The sequence below is a fragment of the Rhodnius prolixus genome, unplaced genomic scaffold (assembly GCF_049639745.1).
Source record: "Rhodnius prolixus isolate KJV_2025 unplaced genomic scaffold, Rpr scaffold_2, whole genome shotgun sequence".
NCBI lineage: Eukaryota > Metazoa > Arthropoda > Insecta > Hemiptera > Reduviidae > Rhodnius > Rhodnius prolixus.
The window spans coordinates 26898605-26918294 of record NW_027411592.1 but is presented as its reverse complement, the minus strand read 5'-3'; the positions used below and the strand labels follow the sequence as shown (position 1 = coordinate 26918294).

General features: G+C 35.7%; 1 protein-coding gene across 4 annotated transcripts in view; it reads left to right on the top strand.

Annotated features, from left to right (window-relative positions):
• The window catches only part of mwh (multiple wing hairs), a 307353-nt gene that overhangs the window by 116273 nt on the left and 171390 nt on the right, over positions 1-19690 (top strand). The window contains exon 2 of one of the 4 annotated variants that reach the window (XM_074118651.1): positions 17953-18044. The exons of the other annotated variants lie outside the window; for them this stretch is intronic. The gene's annotated coding sequence lies outside the window, so the exon portion shown is untranslated. The remainder of the gene's footprint in view (positions 1-17952; positions 18045-19690) is intronic. 4 annotated transcript variants of the gene reach the window in all.

Here is a 19690-nt window from a genome sequence, read left to right as displayed (position 1 = left end):
TTTATTTGAACGGGAGAAGCTGTTAAATGTAAATCTGCAAAGAATAGTTGAAACTGATTTATTCATCTCGCAGTGTGAAAAAAATACATGAATAAATAAGAGAGCTGTCATAAATTATGGGAATGATATCTTCTATGATCCTTACAAATATATGTTATTGTATAATATTATCATAATGTGTTTTTTTTCTTTTTGTAGATGCATCAATATAACCATCTTTATCTCGAACATAACATATGATGACATAATGTAGTTTCTTTTTCTGATCTCATTACTTCTCGAATAAATGAAACATTCTGGAAGAGATGAACAAAAGGATAGTATACTAAACTGTTATAAGTATGTAAATGAATATACGTCCGTTAATATATAATGTTAGTATCCGAGAGTTTGTAGTTCACAATCTATACTTAAATACGATGCCTCCACGTTTGTCTCCGTGATTGTTGGAACTACTGTTGTAGTACATGCGTATGTTCCGTGATATATCAATTCTATCTGTCTCTCCCGGAGTGCATGCGTGCGTGCATGATCGGAATTCAAATGAGAACCACTTCCTTTATAATGTGATTTAACTAGCATTACATTAGATTGCAATGATTCTGAAAATGAAAGACAATCGATACACGAGAATTGCCTTAAAATAGAAAGAATCGCATGTACTGAGAGAGACGTGGACAAAATTTAATAGGTTTTCTTATATTTTCAGATTCTTAAGCCCCGTCTGAATAAATAAGCGATTACTTTATTTACAGCCTCAGAAAAATTCTATTAGAAAATAAATATATATTTATTAATTAATAATTCAAATAATTAGTAATTCTAAATTGGCTATGCAAAGATATTTCTAGCGCAAATAAAGCAAAAGTTGAACTTTACCTCGTTTTTTTGTGACAGGAATTTTGGCCAATTACGTAATCTCTCTGGATATTTTTATTTTTTACACATATTCGTTCAAAAATCTTCAATTTTGACATTTAAATAAACGTACGTATATACATATGTGTTCCATTTGTTTTCAAGACTTTTAGGTAATGAATCACACAAATTTTCAAACTGTTTTACGTATTACTCAATAAATATGTTCTATAAGCTTTATAACACCTAGAAATTAATTAACTACTATCTTCTAGTGCTTGTGTATATTAAATTATTTTATCTTAGTTTAAACTGAGGTCAACAGAAATTTACAAGCAAGCGATGATAATGATTGAAATATTGTGCTTAGAAATCGTGAACCAAGTTCTCAATTAAAATGGAATGCCATCACCGAATCGACTGCTGCTGCTGCTTCGTTCGATTTAGAATTGTGTCGTGAACCAAATTATATTCTATTATATATATTAGATAATATTGCCTAGTTAACTAGGGGACGCAAGAGCTTTTACAAGGAAGAAAAGAGCTTTGAATTCTGTGCAAAATGAAATCATGCTCGTACTGAGGTCTGAACCTCTAACTAAGGTAAAAACGGCATTGCACAAGGGTTGAGGGCTTCTACGAGGGTCGTTTGAAAAGTCCGTGCAAAAATAAAAACTACTTAATTTTTTGGGGTAAACCTTTTTTATTTTTCAACATAGTCTCCTTTTAGGCTTATACACTTCGTCCAACGCTGCTCTAGTTTGTTGATCCCTTCCGAATAATAGGATTTGTCCAAGTCTGAAAAATAGCCATTCGTTTCTGCAATCACCTCCTCGTTTGAATAAAATCTTTTTCCCGCCAGCCATTTCTTCATATTGGGGAACAAATAGTAGTCCGAGGGAGCCAAGCCTGGAGAATAGGGGGAATGTGAAACGAGTTGGAACCCTATTTCCATTAATTTTGCGACCACAACTGCTGAGGTGTGAGCTGGTGCGTTGTCGTGATGGAAAAGGACTTTTTTGTGGGCCAATCGTGGGCGTTTTTCTTGCAGCTCGGTTTTCAAACGGTCCAATAACGATGAATAATATGCACCTGTAATAGTTTTACCCTTTTCCAGATAGTCGATGAGGATTATTCCTTGCGAATCCCAAAATACAGTCGCCATAATCTTTCCGGCCGAAGGAACGGTCTTCGCCTTTTTTGGCGCAGATTCCCCCTTGGTAACCCATTGTTTAGATTGTTCTTTGGTCTCAGGAGTGTAGTGATGTATCCATGTTTCATCCACAGTGACGAAACGACGCTTAAAGTCCTGCGGATTCTTCTGGAACAGCTGCAAACCGTCCTTGCAACACTTCACACGATTTCCTTTTTGGTCAAGCGTGAGCAGTCGCGGCACCCATCTTGCGGATAGCTTTGTCATGTCCAAATGTTGATGCAAAATATTATGTACCCGTTCATTCGAGATGCCCACAGCACTAGCAATCTCACGCACCTTCACACTCTTCTGTCATCCATCACCATATCATGGATTTTATCAATGATTTCTGGAGTAGTAACCTCAACAGGGCGTCTAGAACGTTCAGCGTCACTTGTGCCCATATGGCCACTCCGAAAGTTTTTAAACCACTTATAAATCGAAGGTGCAGAGTCACCATAATGTTTATCAAGCTTCTCTTTAGTCTCCTGAGGCGTTTTGCCTTTCATAAAGTAGTGTTTAATCAACACACGAAATTCTTTTTCGTCCATTTTTTGAAAATCACTCGACTTCCTCGATTCAAACGAATGCCAAACACAAAGAAATAGACCGATCTGGCTGAAACTTGGTGTGTGTTCTTCCAAAAGATGCTACTAACTAAACATAACCTCGATACGCGCCAGTAGTGCTATCTCTCTGACTTTGCATGGACTTTTCAAACGACCCTCGTATTGAGGTGCGTAATTTCCAATCTCTAATGCGGAGACCAAACATGCACCAACCACTTATCATTTGGCTGACTCCCTCCACCACCCTCCGTATAAAATACTTGGCAGTTCTATTGGTAAGACAAAGGAAACATCCCACCAAATAATATTCTTATTGTACGATATTTTATTAAAATTTCTAGTTTCTATAGTTAATTGCAATTTTATATTTTTCACGAGCGCACACGTCGAACGCACCGTAATGGAGATTTGGTTTGACGTGTATACACGTCAAACACGCTTAACTGGTTAATAACTGCTATAAGTATAGTAAGACAACTCTGTAAGGGGGAATCTTCCATCAGCGAACAAAATGTGGAGTAATTTTTACATAAGAAAACTGTTTAACGGTGAATTCGCTGCTTCCTTCAGGACAAAATTAGTTTCTTTTATGTTTTAATTGTGAATATTCAACAGTTACGATGTTCTACTGAAACAGATTAAAGAAACCTGAATAAGGTTGAGAAAGAAAAATTCCTTAATAAGGTAGTAAATTTGCGAAATATTAGAAAAAAATAAAAATGTTTTTAAGCTCTAAATATACGTAGACATTTTGTAGATCAAGATATTACATTCGATAACATATTTATTACATATATTGATATAGGTATCTAGTTAGTATAGTTGCTGCCAATGTTGTCTCCATGTTTGGCTGTTAATGTACTTCTGTTTCAAGTGTGCTCGTCTGTCCGTGATATATTTGTTCTCTCCATCTTTGTGTGCTGTAGACAATGAACTTTGTTCGCAGAGGGAATCCACTTGCTCCTTAAGCTTGCATTACAAACAGTGATAAATATCGATTCATGTCTCTATTTGCATATTCGACTCACGCCAACAGATAGATATACCGTTTCTCAATTAAAAACAATTTCCAGGAGTGGCTTGTAAGCTTAATATAATCACGTATTCCAAAAAGAAAACTATAGAGCCCAACTATTTCTTCAAGGTAATGTTCACGACCTTTCCGTCTAGACGTCGTACATCTTTGTTGAAAGCTTTTTTTCAGCTTGTACGATGTCAACATCGTACAAGCTCTATTATCAATAATAGAGGTGGAAATCAACTTCTACGTGCATCTTGAAAGGTAAGTTATTTCATTTATCTATGAAACACTACCATCTTCTTAGGATATTATATATATTTTTGGTTATTTATAATATATTCATTAGGTAGGCAGGTTCCTTTTCGCTTGTCATATTTTCGCAACAAAACATTTTAAAAATTAAATTAAAACTAAGTTTTGGAAATAGTGCTTGAATATGAATTTCTATGAATCAAGTCATAAATAACTGAATTTAACGCTATTTTTTTCTGTCCTGAGAATACATTTCCATGGGCTAACTTACAACACTTTCAGATCGTTCACACCAAACATACGGACCATTTTCTAAGATCTAATTTTTTTGGTTTCTTCTCCTCTTCTTCTTCCTCTATCTCCTTTGTGAGACGTGGAGAAGCAGCCCCAATCCAACCATTCCATTGATCCCTATCCCATGCCTTCCTGTTCATCCCCGCAAGAGAGTCCTCTCTTCTCCATCTGCCCCATCCTCCATTCTCGGAACATGGCTAAACCATCCCAACTGTCGGGCCTGCTGCATGCTGGGGTAAGAATAGACCCGCTCCCTGCCAGGCTGTCGTAAGAGGCGACTAAAGGAATAGACCGAGAGGTTTGATGGTGGGCAGCAGCGCTATCAGTAGAAGAGGCATGAAACCGAAGACAGTAATTGTCAGCGGGGCCAATGTCATCAAACCAAAAGGCGGAGCTGGAGATCAGTGGTACGGCTATTGAACTGCGGTTGTGGATGGGACTCCAAAGTCGAAGAGAAAGCAGCTCATCTAGGGGTCCCGGCAACCAAACCACAGTTGGGAATCTTTTGTCCTAGAGTATATAGGGGCCTTCACCACTGAGCCAATCAACTGTCTGAATTATAAATGATTCAGAGAAATAAAAGTGGTTTCAATAATGGACGGAATATTGGGCAGGGATTTTCGAATGACAACTTGGAATATTAAATTTTTTGGTTTTAGGGAACGGAAATCTCAAAAATTTCCTTTCGTAGTGAAAGAAATTAAAAAAATTATCATAAATTTCACTATACCATTGTTCTTGTTAAAACGATTCTAACGGAAAATTGTACCCTCACAGCGCTAAATTCACCTTAGAATCATCACTGTTCTCTTCAATCCAAAGTGATTAAGTTATGTCTAAGTTCAAAATTATCCTTCTCTAGATATTGCAGAATCCTCTTAAGGAGGTGTCCTGCCAAGTGTTGCTGTTCTTGCTAATTCGTTCGCTAAACTAGTTCGTTGTAGGTTAAAAATTAAAAAAAAAATAACAATGCAAAGGTACACAAATGGAAGTAACAATAATCAAATTGAGGCACTTAATTAATTGACATGATAATGAATTCTTTCTTAAAACATTAAACTATATAAACTATGTAAGACGGTTTTTAAAACAGATTTTATTATTCTGAAAAGAATTATATTTTTATAAATAAACATTAATACAAAACATTAATCGTACATAAATAAATAATTAAAACAAATAAAATACCTGAAAAGAATAATTAAATTACTAAGTTTATAAGTAACCGTCTTTAAACACTCTATGTAAACTATGTAAACACTCAATCTAACGTAAACACTCAAATGACGCTAAACCTTCCTAGGCTGTAACCTCACATTCAGGTTGTGTCGCGTCAGCCCCCTCTGATGGTACTTTTACAACTATGTACACTGGGCCAAAAAAGTCTGTGAACACTAACCTAAATTTTATTACTTTTATTATTATCTTATTAGAAACTTCTTTTATTTTCAAATGAAATATACTGTTCGATAGAGAGAAACTAGAGTTTTTCATTTTATATTCAATCTTTTATTTTTGTTCAGCAGGAATATCACAATTAAATGTTTAACAAAACAACACCCCAAACGAATGCAAAAAAAGTCTGTGAACACTTTGCAGAAATAAATCATTGTTACACATTGTACGTGAATTATAAATTTTAAAAACTTGTAGGACCTCCTATGTTCCTAATCACTTCCAACAAACGTGCTTTCATCGATCCTAATAATTTTGTGGTCGTCAATGTTGGAATTTTATCCCACTCTTCTAAAATAGCGTTTTTCAGTTGTTCACGGTTTCTTATTCCTCGTTTATTTATTTCGCGGCTGATTTCATCCCACAAATGTTCTATTGGGTTAAGGTCTGGCATTTGTGGAGGGGTGTTTAGGCGCCAGAGTGTATTATTTAAAAGCCATTCCCGAGTTTTTGGTGCGGTATGTTTCGGGTCATTGTCTTGTTGGAAGACAAACGTTCCCTCCAACCCTAATTTTTTTGAATTTTCTTTTAAATTGCGTCTTAATATATCCACATACACATATTGGTCCATCATACCATTAATTAGATCTAACTTGCCCACTCCTTTAGCACTCATGCACCCCACACCAGAATGTTGCCTCCCCCATGCTTAAAAGTAGGCTTCATATTTTTCATTTTCATAGCTTCATTTCTTTTTTGCCACACTTTTTGTCGTCAATCAGACCCACATACATTGAATTTCGACTCATCTGAAAAGATTACGGTTTCCCAGAAACTAGAAGGCTTAGAAACATATTCTTTCGCGAAATCCAATCGGCGGTTACTATTTATTTTATTGATTAAAGGTTTTTTCCTCGGGACTCGACCGCAATAATCGTATTCATGTAATTTATTTCTAATTGTATGTGGTATTACGCTTACACATAACCACTTGATAATTCTTGACTGATTTTTTGAGCGCTTGTCCTGGGTTCTTCTCGAACAGACTTCAGAATTTGCCGTTTATGAAAGGAATTAAGTTTTGGTGGCCGTCCACTGCGTGGCCTACTAATCACATTTCCGTACTTTTTAATTATATTATGCACCGTTGAAGGGTTTTTTTGAACTATCTTCCCTATTTCTCGAATACTTTTTCTTTCATTTCGCAACGTCACAATAAGTTCTCGAATTGGTCTGGGAACTTCCATATTAGTGGTTAAATATGTACTAATTAGATTATTTATTCACAAAACTGACTGTAGTGGTTTCTACAATATAATAGAGAACTTTGAAACTTTATTCAATCGTTTTTCTGTTTGTTATCTTAATGTTTTTACATATTTATACAGCTGTTCACAGACTTTTTTTGCATTCGTTTGGGGTGTTGTTTTGTTAAACATTTAATTGTGATATTCCTGCTGAACAAAAATAAAAGATTGAATATAAAATGAAAAACTCTGGTTTCTCTCTATCGAATAGTATATTTCATTTGAAAATAAAAGAAGTTTCTAATAAGATAATAATAAAAGTAATAAAATTTAGGTTAGTGTTCACAGACTTTTTTGGCCCAGTGTATATCTTGGATTGTTTAAAAATAATCTAAATTCATAATTCATAGTTTTAACAAATCCTTTCACTGACAGTAAATATTGAATAAGAAAAAGGAAGTATGCGTTTTGTAGAAAGCGATCACTTTAATTTTTTATTATTATTTCAAATAAATATTTTTAGAAATTGTTTTTTGTTTAATGCAGTACTACATGAATTTACACTAATTCATATATTTTAAGTGAAAACAGTGCTTTACGGTGTGCGCTGTTACCAATCAATTTTACAGAAATTATATGTACTTACTTTCTGTACACCAATGGAAACGCTTGTAAACATTGAAATTCAAGAAAGTGTTAAAGTTGTTAATATTAGCGATTATTTAAGAATATTCCTTTCACTTAATCCAAATCTTGCTGCTCGTAATCAAATGACTGGCCAAGGATAGCGATAAAAGGGCTGCATAGAGTTTATTATTACATATAATTCTTCTATTTTTTTCTTATCAAGAATTATTTAGAAAGAATTAAATTTAATTTTTGTGTGTCTCACCTAGTCTAAATTCGGCTGATACTTTTTTATGGACTTTTTATTTTGTTTAGAATCCTACCATAGTAGTACAAATCTCTGGCAAGCAGCCCTGAAAGGTTTCGAAACGTGCGGCAAAATTCTCCCAGGATCATTGCAATGAATGTCGAAGAGATCAAAAGACTGTTCTGTTATTTTCCCATCAAGTATTAAACTGTTCAAAATATAAAAACTTGACAAAGAGCACTATCTAAAGAAATCCTGTTTATAAAGACAATTTTAGAAGATTTCAATGTACGAGATTTATCTAAACAGAATCTCTAAAAACATGAAAACTTACGAAGGATTCCTAGAAAACTCACAGTTCTTCTATCCTCAATTTCTCTGAATGGACTTTTCATTTTGCGTTTGTCCGTAAAATACAATAGTTCCAACGATTTTACGAGGGTCGTTTGAAAAGTCCGTGCAAAAATAAAAACTACTTAATTTTTTGGGGTAAACCTTTTTTATTTTTCAACATAGTCTCCTTTTAGGCTTATACACTTCGTCCAACGCTGCTCTAGTTTGTTGATCCCTTCCGAATAATAGGATTTGTCCAAGTCTGAAAAATAGCCATTCGTTTCTGCAATCACCTCCTCGTTTGAGTAAAATCTTTTTCCCGCCAGCCATTTCTTCATATTGGGGAACAAATAGTAGTCCGAGGGAGCCAAGTCTGGAGAATAGGGGGATGTGAAACGAGTTGGAACCCTATTTCCATTAATTTTGCGACCACAACTGCTGAGGTGTGAGCTGGTACGTTGTCGTGATGGAAAAGGACTTTTTTGTGGGCCAATCGTGGGCGTTTTTCTTGCAGTTCGGTTTTCAAACGGTCCAATAACGATGAATAATATGCACCTGTAATAGTTTTACCCTTTTCCAGATAGTCGATGAGGATTATTCCTTGCGAATCCCAAAAGACAGTCGCCATAATCTTTCCGGCCGAAGGAACGGTCTTCGCTTTTTTGGCGCAGATTCCCCCTTGGTAACCCATTGTTTAGATTGTTCTTTGGTCTCAGGAGTGTAGTGATGTATCCATGTTTCATCCACAGGACGCTTAGAGTCCTGCGGATTCTTCTGGAACAGCTGCAAACCGTCCTTGCAACACTTCACACGATTTCCTTTTTGGTCAAGCGTGAGCAGTCGCGGCACCCATCTTGCGGATAGCTTTGTCATGTCCAAATGTTGATGCAAAATATTATGTACCCGTTCATTCGAGATGCCCACAGCACTAGCAATCTCACGCACCTTCACACTCTTCTGTCATCCATCACCATATCATGGATTTTATCAATGATTTCTGGAGTAGTAACCTCAACAGGGCGTCTAGAACGTTCAGCGTCACTTGTGCCCATATGGCCACTCCGAAAGTTTTTAAACCACTTATAAACTGTTCTAATCGAAGGTGCAGAGTCACCATAATGTTTATCAAGCTTCTCTTTAGTCTCCTGAGGCGTTTTGCCTTTCATAAAGTAGTGTTTAATCAACACACGAAATTCTTTTTCGTCCATTTTTTGAAAATCACTCGACTTCCTCGATTCAAACGAATGCCAAACACAAAGAAATAGACCGATCTGGCTGAAACTTGGTGTGTGTTCTTCCAAGAGATGCTACTAACTAAATATAACCTCGGTACGCGCCAGTAGTGCTATCTCTCTGACTTTGCACGGACTTTTCAAACGACCCTCGTAATTGACTCATGTTCATAGGTAGCATTTGAAAATTTTTCCTGTAAAGTTTTTAAAGATGAACTGTCTGAGATTGTTGTAATAGTTCTTCTTCTGGAGAATTAATCTAATGCAGTCAGCACAGTGTGTTTTTTTATCTTATCTAGAGAAGCTGTATTTAGTCAATTTGTTGCTTCTAAAAGGACATCTATTTGTAGAGGGTAGATCGAATAAAAATTTTCAATTTCCTGATAGAAATACAAAGAAATCTGTTTTTAGAAATGATATGTAAACTTTACATCAAGCCTTTTTAAAACAAAGTAGAAGTATAGATATTTTGGTTTTTAGTTTTCACATTTTCTTATAACTTATAGTATATCGTTTAAACTGAAGCCAAAATCTCGGTCAATAATTCTCTAGTAAATAAGGTGATTCAATAAGAACTTATTTTTCTAAACACATAACTGTAAAGATAAACCTGAACCACTTGCGTCAACAAATAGCGAAAGAAATGTTGAGGTGGGTGTGAGGTTTCATCATTAAAAAAAAACCCATGCCCAAGTTTTGGTCATAAATGTTTTCAAAAAATAGCCTACTGTAGTCTAAGATTACGCATTTTCTTATTATTAAAAGTAAGAGAAAGTAAAAATATAATTAAAAAAAATGATCAAAATGACAATTGTAAAGTTTTTACAGTTGAGTTGTAAATAGGTTAGGGAGAACGTTTAGTCGGATAACAGTTATTTAGTTTCTACTTTTATGATCCTCATTACAAAAATATTTAGAAAATCTGCTTTCGGGCTGGAATTCAGGCTGGGAACTCAGTGGACTTTTATTAATGAAGGGATTAGGGTATTTTAAAAATGTGTTTAAGCATGGACCAAATAGGAAACCGTTATTTGGGACTAATTTATTGAAAAATTATACTAATTAATATAATTGATGTTAGTTGCCACTATATTTAATGTTATATGTAGAATATATGTAATAAGTTATTGACATTATATAAACTTATTACATAATAGTAATTCGTAATTTTACTTTAACTAGATTACTAATTTTGGCTCCAATTGAGATTATTAATTGGCAAGAATCCCAGCAGCATTAATGCGTGATATTTTTTATTGTCTTTTACTTTGCTGTAGTTTTTTTTTTCCTAATCTTTTATTAGAATGTACAACTGCAACGATTGTTGCAACAAGCAAAATATGGTACCTGACAGCAAAAAAAATAAAAGAAAATCATGAGTGGAGAAGGCACCCAGTGGTGTCACACAAGTAACGTGCTTTGCTATACTGCTCTCACGATAAGAGTAGATGACGAGGTTCATCAATCTCCTTAGAGGATTACCTGGTAATGTGGAGGAAGATAAGGTGTTCTATGAGAGGGTTAGGATGAGCTGTTGTAGAGGAATGAAATTTGGAGAAAACGAGTGTTAGATTAGATTGGACTAGGGCGGCCTCAGGGCCTACGCCACTGCGACCCCTTTGGGTCTATTGTGGCTCGAAAACGAGTGTTAGCAAGATCTGTAATGAAAGGGATTTTTGAGGTCATTATGGGTAGGTGAGGTTAGATACATAGAACGGAGATTTAAGAAGTTTTCGAAGTATTTTTGACTGTAATGTCTGGAGGCATAGGGAGTTGGAACGCTTAGTCGATCCCCATACTTCAATGCCGTATGACCTATTTGGTCGCAGCAACAGTAGATGCCTTTTGCTAGGTTACGTTTCGATCATTTGTCAAGTAGACTGGCGAGAAGCTTGTACGATAGCGTTGGTTAGTTTCTTGTCTTTTCAGTCTACTATGGGGATTCCATGTCAACCGTTTGTCTAGGTACAGTCCAAGATAGCGTACTTTGTCCACAGATGGTGTAGGATTCTGGTTCAAGATGATAGGAGGTAGGATTTTCCGTCTAAGAGTAGTATACTATAGAATTTTGATTTCGCAACGTTAGTTTTGATTCGCCACTTGAAAAGCCAGTCCTGTAAGTTGGTTGATGTGTGTTTGTAGAGCTCATGTAACTGTAGTAAACGAAGTTTTTTTAATCGTGCAGATTTTGTGTAATAATCGGAAACGTCTGTTTTGTAACATCCTGGAGTCTAAATAAGTGGTTTTCACAAAATAGTCCGTGATAAGGTGTGTAGTCTTCAGATTTGAAGCTAATAGAGATTGCTCCAATAAGGTTTCAATGTAATAATAGGTGACCCAAAAGTACCAATTCACTGATTAAATTATGTAGAGGGAAGGGGCGGATTTGGATTCTTTTTTTGTGTCGTTTTTATAATATCTTTTGTGTACAGTTAATGAGAGTTTAAAGTCGAATTTGAGGACAATTTTTCACCCTTAAGTTTCTCTTTACTCAATGGATTGTTTTTTTTGTGGCATTGGCTTTCGCCATACAGCCAGCATCGTCTAGGTGCTTATCACTAGAATATCACTCACTCTCCATTCTTACTTATAAATACATTTCACACATTCATCCCTCTACTATATACAACTATTTACATAAACTACAACTAATGGATGGATCTTCTTCTTCTTTCATGGCTCTTAAACCCAGTTATGTGGGTCTTGGCCTCCTCAATATGCTTCCGCCAGTCGTCTCCATCTCTAGCGGCCGCCATCCAGTTATGCAGTCCGAGGATATTTCTCGCGTCCTGGGCAACTCCATCATTCCAACGCAGTCTAGGTCTATCTACCCTCCGTCTCCTACCCGGGGTCCCGCGATGCAATTTGGAGGGAATCTCATCGGCACTCAGCCTCGCCACATGGCCTGCCCATCTCAGCCGGTTTAATTTAATCCAGGCTACTACTGGGGGTTCCTTCATTAGATCATATAGCTCTCTATTCTTCCTACGTCGCCAGGTCGTGCCTTCACGTACTGGGCCGTAGATTTTGCGCAGTAGCTTTCTCTCGAACACTTGCAAACGATGTTCGTCTGTCTTTGTGATGGTCCAGGTCTCTGAGGCATATGCCAAGACAGGCCGAATGAGGGTCTTGTACAGCTTAAGCTTGGTGCCTCTTGTCAGCAATTTACTTTTAAGGTGCTTATTTAATGGATGGATCAGAACTCTATATTCCTGCCATCCTTATAGCTTAACCGAATTTAAAATCACGTAATCCTTCTCTAATCATTTTCTTCCATTCAGTCTAATCGGCTATAACTTTTAAACAAATTCATATTTCATTGCTAGCTCTGTTATAGACTTAAGCACATAGATGATGGTGGAGAATATTATGTCTTCGTAGCTTCATAAATGGTGCATCTAACATATATACCTGTATATGTCGTCAAACATTCTTTCCTTTCCACTACATAACGTGGACATATCATTATTAAATGTTTGATTGTTCATTTTCTCGAAATTAGTTTCTTCTAAACTTTTCTTTAAACTTTGCCTACACATAAATTTATATTCTATTTCTTTAATAATTTTTCTATAAAACAGTTGTTTGGCTGCAATTCTCGGTGATGGGTCGAAGGTTAAAGTAAGTTTTATTAACTACAAATATTCTGAGATTGAAGAATATTTATGAGGCAGGATCTTGAGAAAGTTGAGTGAGTCTTCACGCCAAATTTTGTCTTATTTGAACGAATATTTGATTTGCTTTGCGTAACTATGTATATGGAATATACTATCTTTCACTCGTTAAGCCTTTCGTCCCTTCTCTTCATATTTGGTGTATTTATTGTTTCATTTTGATCCAAAAAACAAAATTATTACTTTAGAGACATACGAAGGTTATAAGCTATGTTCTACTTCCGCCGGGATTCGAGTTTTAACAACTGACAGCAGTAATATTTACTAATTTTTATCATTAGGGTCTATGTCATACGAGAAACTTAGCTTCAAACATCTCAATTTCAGAAAAAGTTCGATTCGAGATTTCCATTACTGAAATTAAAAAGGAATTGTAGATTAAGGTAATTGATGGAATACGTTCGTGTGCAAGACTTGAAGAAGATGTTAAGGATAGAATTATTAACTGCGACTCTTCATTCAGGGAAAAAATTCCTTTTAGTAATTTTAACATTGGAATGTATTAAGTTTGATGCCATTCTAATATTGCATGAAAATCAAAATGTATACTTTCTCTAACGGTAGACGAAATATTACATTTCCAAAAATCTCTTTAGCGGTCAACGTTTAACTAGTGGCATACATTCTTGAAACCTTAGCATTAAAATGTATTCAATTCTTAATTCTTAAGGAATATTTTACTTTTTGGTTAATTATTTTAACAGAAATATATGCACGTATTTTATATATTTTTTTTAAAGTTAACTAAAAGAAGTAAATGTGATTTTATTGTCAAAATTGGGTGCTGATTGATTAGGACTTAGAGCCAAATTCAAGGAAACTTTAGAAATCATTTTGTGCTTGGAAGTAGTAGTTTAATAGATCGCGAGGCCAACATCGGAAGGACTGTCGGTATGTCTTGACGCCATGGTATTGGGATGGGCTGGAAGGTTACTACGAAAGTTCAGAAAGCGGGAGTGAATTAGTACCGTAACGAACGGGATATCCAGGCCTTTGTGAAAACTTAAGTGGGTGACATGGGGAGCGTTGCTAATGTTACAAAGGACATTAGATTGGATTCTCTGGATGCTAAATTTTTAAATCTGGAGTTTTTTATTTCTTCTTTTAAATCCAGTTGTTTGGAGGCTAGAAATGCCCTTCTCCTGAATGAAACGCTGTTTATTATCTGTAGAAAAGCCTAACGAGATTGTTACCTTAATTTGCTGCGATGACCGGAGTGTTATTTCAGAACATTGACTTACAAAATAATGAAATAAATTGTTCAATTTAATTGTTTGAGCTGCGCTTAAGTTTGTTGGCTGTTGGAGCCTACTCACTTGACTGCCGATCTTCAGACGTTTTCTCTCTTTAAAAGCACTTGATACTCACCAGAGAGCTCTGATAGCTCCTAACAAAATAATCATTATACTGTCTTGAAATGAAAAAAGTTAGTACTGAGCTGTACCCATTAATAACGATCAGTTTTGCTTTTGGGACTTCCGGTGGAAATGTAATCAATAAAAATTCGAGAGAGACCAAAGCCTTTTGATAAGAATAAAAGAGAGCATTCTGGACTATTTCTGTATTATGGGTAATTTCCAATTGCTCTGCTAATATAAGAGAAGGGTGAACTACTGATGATGGTAGCTCAAAGAGTTCACGATATCGGGATCTTTTCGGCGCTCTATGACAGAACCGTACATCATGGACGTGGGTGCATTCTGTCGCTTCAGTTACAGATTAGGAAAATTAAAGGTAGAAGCGGATCAAGTTTGTAATATTTTTAAAAGTGACAGCATAAAAAACGAAAATGTCAGTTGAACTTATGTGTTCTAAATGAAGGACTGACCTTCTTTGAGGGAAAGTAAGATGAGCAGTTCACTGCTCGATCAAACAGGCAGAAATGATGGTAATTTTAAATTTGCTTCATTGGGTAGGAAACAATTCAAATCAATTCTCCACAAAACAGTCAGATTCTTTATATCAGTGATGGCGAACCTATGACCCGCGCAAGCTTTTTCACTGACCCACAATTGCTAGGCAACCATTTGTTTGTTTACGCGGGTTGATTTAGATTTTTCTAATTGTGTGGATAATTTATATTCTATCTGTATTTTTTTCAATCACCCATTTGCTGACCCAAAAGCAATTTAAATGCTATGTATAACCTTTAGTTTGATCATTACAGTTCTAAAACGCAAATGACGACAAATGCTTTTGTAGTATTTGAAATAAAGCAAAAGTGTTTACAAAATATCAAATAAAATGTACAATTTTACTCATATTTTGTTTGTTAAAAAAAAATCGACAACCCAAAGCAAATAACCATATTTAGATTTTTCTTCAGATAAAACACACTTTTGTAAGGTTTTGTTCAGTTATGTTTGTAAAAAGAGACTTCCATAGCACTTGTTTCGTCCCGTTTTACCCGTTAAGCCAACTGAATTTTAAAGAGGTTTAGTTTTGAAAATATTCTGTTTAAAATTTTTAAACTTAACTCTTGTGCAAATGGGTATTAGTGACCCAAGAGATGGTACTAAAAAAAAAAAAATGAACAAAATTTGACCCACGTCTCAAAAAGGTTCGCCATCCCTGCTTTATATCTGTGGCAAGAAATCTAGTAATGCACTTGATAACAGCAATACTCATTATTCACGGGCAGAAGAAATTAGAAAGCACATGCTGCACATGGTTGAATAAAATGGATAGTCTTTCGAGGAGACAATTACAATATAGAAAACACTACGGAGACGAAAAGAACCCTGGACTAACTCCACCAAGGTACAATGGACCAGGCAGTCATTCCCCACAATATTCTACAAACTTAGCAAACAGAATAACTTCAATATCCCTCAATTGACGATATTCCTGCAGGACATTGTAAATTTAGAAGTTACTTAAATATATAATATATTGAAAATAATCCATTTGCGATTATCAAATTCCATCTGTGATTGAATCTACTAAGACAGAATGCACTGAAAGGACACCAACCAAACCTGATTTAATTGACCGATTTTATCACCTTCCTAAAATTGCTGTTGATACCGACTGCGACTGCAACAATTTAGAAACTAATAATATGGCATCTACCACTCTTAAAACAAGAAATATAATCTATGTAAACTGAATATATTATTTTAATAAAGCTTATTGTAAAACAATAGTAAATTTGTTTTTTTTTTGTTTGTTTGTTGGCTTCCTGTCTGTGCAGATTAGCCAGGGATGTACTAATGTATTATTTAATGATGTGGGTTATGAGTACTATTGTTATTTTTGTTTTAGTTGCTGTTATGTTTTATGTTTTTATTTTTATTTTCAAAGTTTGATTTTGTTTTTGGTAATGAATTGGAAAATAGCCAGATACGTTTCGAATATTGGTTCTGTGAGGATGGTATGCAGGTTGGCAGGAAGTGGACATTTCGCTTTGATGACTGCATTCCACAGTTTGTCCCTATCATCCTGGTGACTATTGCAATCGAGGATCAGGTGGTTGGCGTCTATAAGTGTATCAGAAGGGCAAGAGCAAATTGGAGGGACTGAAATTCCTATACGGCTGAGATGGTGGGGCGAGAAGTTATGGTTGAAGCGCAGTCGTATCAAAGTAGTAGTGAACTTTCTACCTTCTGCGAAGTCAGAGTACCACGGTTTTTTAGGTATTGTCGGCTGCAGTGAAGTGTAAAATTTACCTTTGGCATATTTTGATTTTTCGTAATCTATAGACCATGCCCTGTAGTAGGAACGTTTAGAGAAGTTCTTTATATCTGAAGGTAACAGTTTCTCGAGCTTTAGATTCTCCAGGCGTATTGCCTCTTTTGCCTTAGAGTCTGCAATTTCATTGCCAGTTATCCCTGAGTGGCCCCTAATCCATATCAATCGAACTGTCTTTCCGCTAAGACCCGCTCTCTTCAGGAGGTGGACAGTTTCGAGCACCGTGAAATCGGCTTTATGCCCGGGGCATTTAAGCTTGTTGAGCACACTCTTGCTATCAGAAAGTATGACAACTGTTTGTGCCTCTGTCGAGGCCACTAGATTTGCGCATTTATTGATGGCAGTGAGTTCAGCCGAAAAGACTGAGGCATGGCGGTGTAACTTATATAGTCTACTGAGGTTGGTTTGCGGGTCATACACTGAACATCCCACCCCTTCAGGGGATTTAGACCCATCAGTGTAGAGGAAGTACACACTTGGGAACCTGGCATTTAGTTTTGCCGATAAGTATTCATTATTTGCCGATTCAGAGATACTTTTATCGTATTGGTAGAAGTTAGTTAGGTAAATTTACTAATTTGGTTTTAAAAACTTAATTCAGAAGGGGAAAAGTCCCACATTTCTTGCAAATCCTCACTTATTCACCTTTTAATTCTTATCGTGAGTGACTTTTTAAATGCAGTTGCACCTTTAGCTAACAGCAACCGTATAATTCGCGCTTAGCTGCTCAGATAAAAATTGCACAGTCACCTGTATCCAACTAAAGTACTAACAATATAAAATATGAAAATTGAAATAATATATAAGCTCGTAATTCCATGCTACTAATAAGCATAAAGAAACTAAATGGAAACAAAAGAACGACCTTCAGACTGCCATTGAACTAGAAGATTACTCTTAATGACCAGCTAATTACAAGTCTAGCAAATATTACATTCACGATTTTGGAATATAATTTATATTTAATTGAACCAACCGAAACAGGTGAAGATGGATAAAATAAGGGGGATAACGAAAGTAATTTGTCGTTAAATTGCCAAGATCAGAACTAATGGGTGTAAAGACCAACTTTTTTCATATATTTTATTTTTTTTATTCAATCTTGTTTCTCTTTTAAAAACAATTGTTCTTTTATTTTTATTACTTTTAAAACCTCAATTTACTGGCCACTCACTTCTTCATACCTAGTAATCACCTTCAAAAATATCACTTAAACACCTGTTCAGCCTTTTGTAAATCTTCTAATCATTAAAAAGATATTTCAAAAAATTTATTTTGCTATTTTTGGCAATAATTGTATTTATTTTTCCCTTTTTAGGTAAGGAATTCGTCTGTTACAATGTACAAAATATTTGTCAAGAAAGCGTTACCGAACAACTGATTTCCTAGGCTAGTGATTTATTACTGCAGGTATTTTAGTTTTAATTATATTAAAAACGAAATTAGCTTCTAATTTTATTTCGCACATTATAAAGTGTAACGCTAGCGTTACATTTATTGAAAGAAGAAGAATGAAGCTTGCTGTGGCTCCATTGCAAGCCAGCAGTTACATAAGTAAAATCAAACGGTATAAACACAGAAATGTTCAATTCTCTAGTTTATAATCTAGAGATTTCCATTTTAAAGCACTGCAAAAGATGCAGTACCTATGTGGAAGTGCAAAGGAGAATAAACGGAGCGCAGTTTTTTGAGAATCTAATGCTCAGTTTGTATCGGTCATTTAAAAAGAAAACTAGAACGTTTTAAAGAGCGTAAAAAATGACAAAAACGTTCTAGTTTTATTTGTGTTAAACTGTTAACAATTACCAAAATAAAACAGATCTATATTTAAGTGCATAACCTGGTTCCCCGTATAGAACTCAACGAAGTGTAATTTTCAAATCTAAAAGAAAGAACTAAAAAAATTGTTTAATTTAAATTGTATCCATAAATGTATAGGTGTCTTTAGGTATGTATCGGTATCTCTCGAAGTTTAAATGAGATTTGATCTTTTAATGAACTGTGAAGTGGAGAATCAAAGTGAATGAAATGAAATCTAAATATATAGTATTCACTCTAAATAAGAAAACTCTCCCTCCTCTCTCCTTCCTCAGTACTTCTATACCAATTACTAACCAAGTACGATATCTCGGACTACATCTTGACAAACGACTAACTTGGAACCCCTCACACGAGACTCAAACGAATTGACCTCAATCTGAGGTATAAAATGTTGAAAAGACTATTCAACAAACGATCAAAACTGACCCTAACGAACAAACGATCACTATATACCGCTCTACTTGCCCCAATATGGAATACAGCTCTACGGAAGCGCCAAAAATTCGAACATCAACCGACTTCAAACCTTACAGTCCTAAAATTCTAAGAATAATAGTAAACGGCTCCCTTCTACGTCTCCAATCATACTGTACACTCTGATATCAATATTTCTCTCGTTTCTGAAGTAGCCCAATCTCGATACACAAAACTCCACTCAAATCTACACAATCACTACAACCCTCTGATCCATAACATGTCTACTACAAGCACTTCCTTCAAATCCACAACGCAGACTAAAGCGGCGGTGGCCAAGCGATCATCTCAACATACAGTATAACGCCGATCTCCTAGGATGGTTGCTGTGTAAGCTTGCCAATCTGGTGAACTAACGGCTTCCATCACTGGATGGTCGTCGTTCACTCCAATCTCGCCCTTCGCGCACATGCATGTGCGCGTATATGTATGGCCATACGAGGGTCGTTTGAAAAGTCCGTGCAAAGTCAGAGAGATAGCACCGCTGGCGCGTATCGAGGTTATGTTTAGTTGGTAGCATCTCTTGGAAGAACACACACCAAGTTTCAGCCAGATCGGTCTATTTCTTTGTGTTTGGCATTCGTTTGAATCGAGGAAGTCGAGTGATTTTCAAAAAATGGACGAAAAAGAATTTCGTGTGTTGATTAAACACTACTTTATGAAAGGCAAAACGCCTCAGGAGACTAAAGAGAAGCTTGATAAACATTATGGTGACTCTGCACCTTCGATTAGAACAGTTTATAAGTGGTTTCAAAATTTTC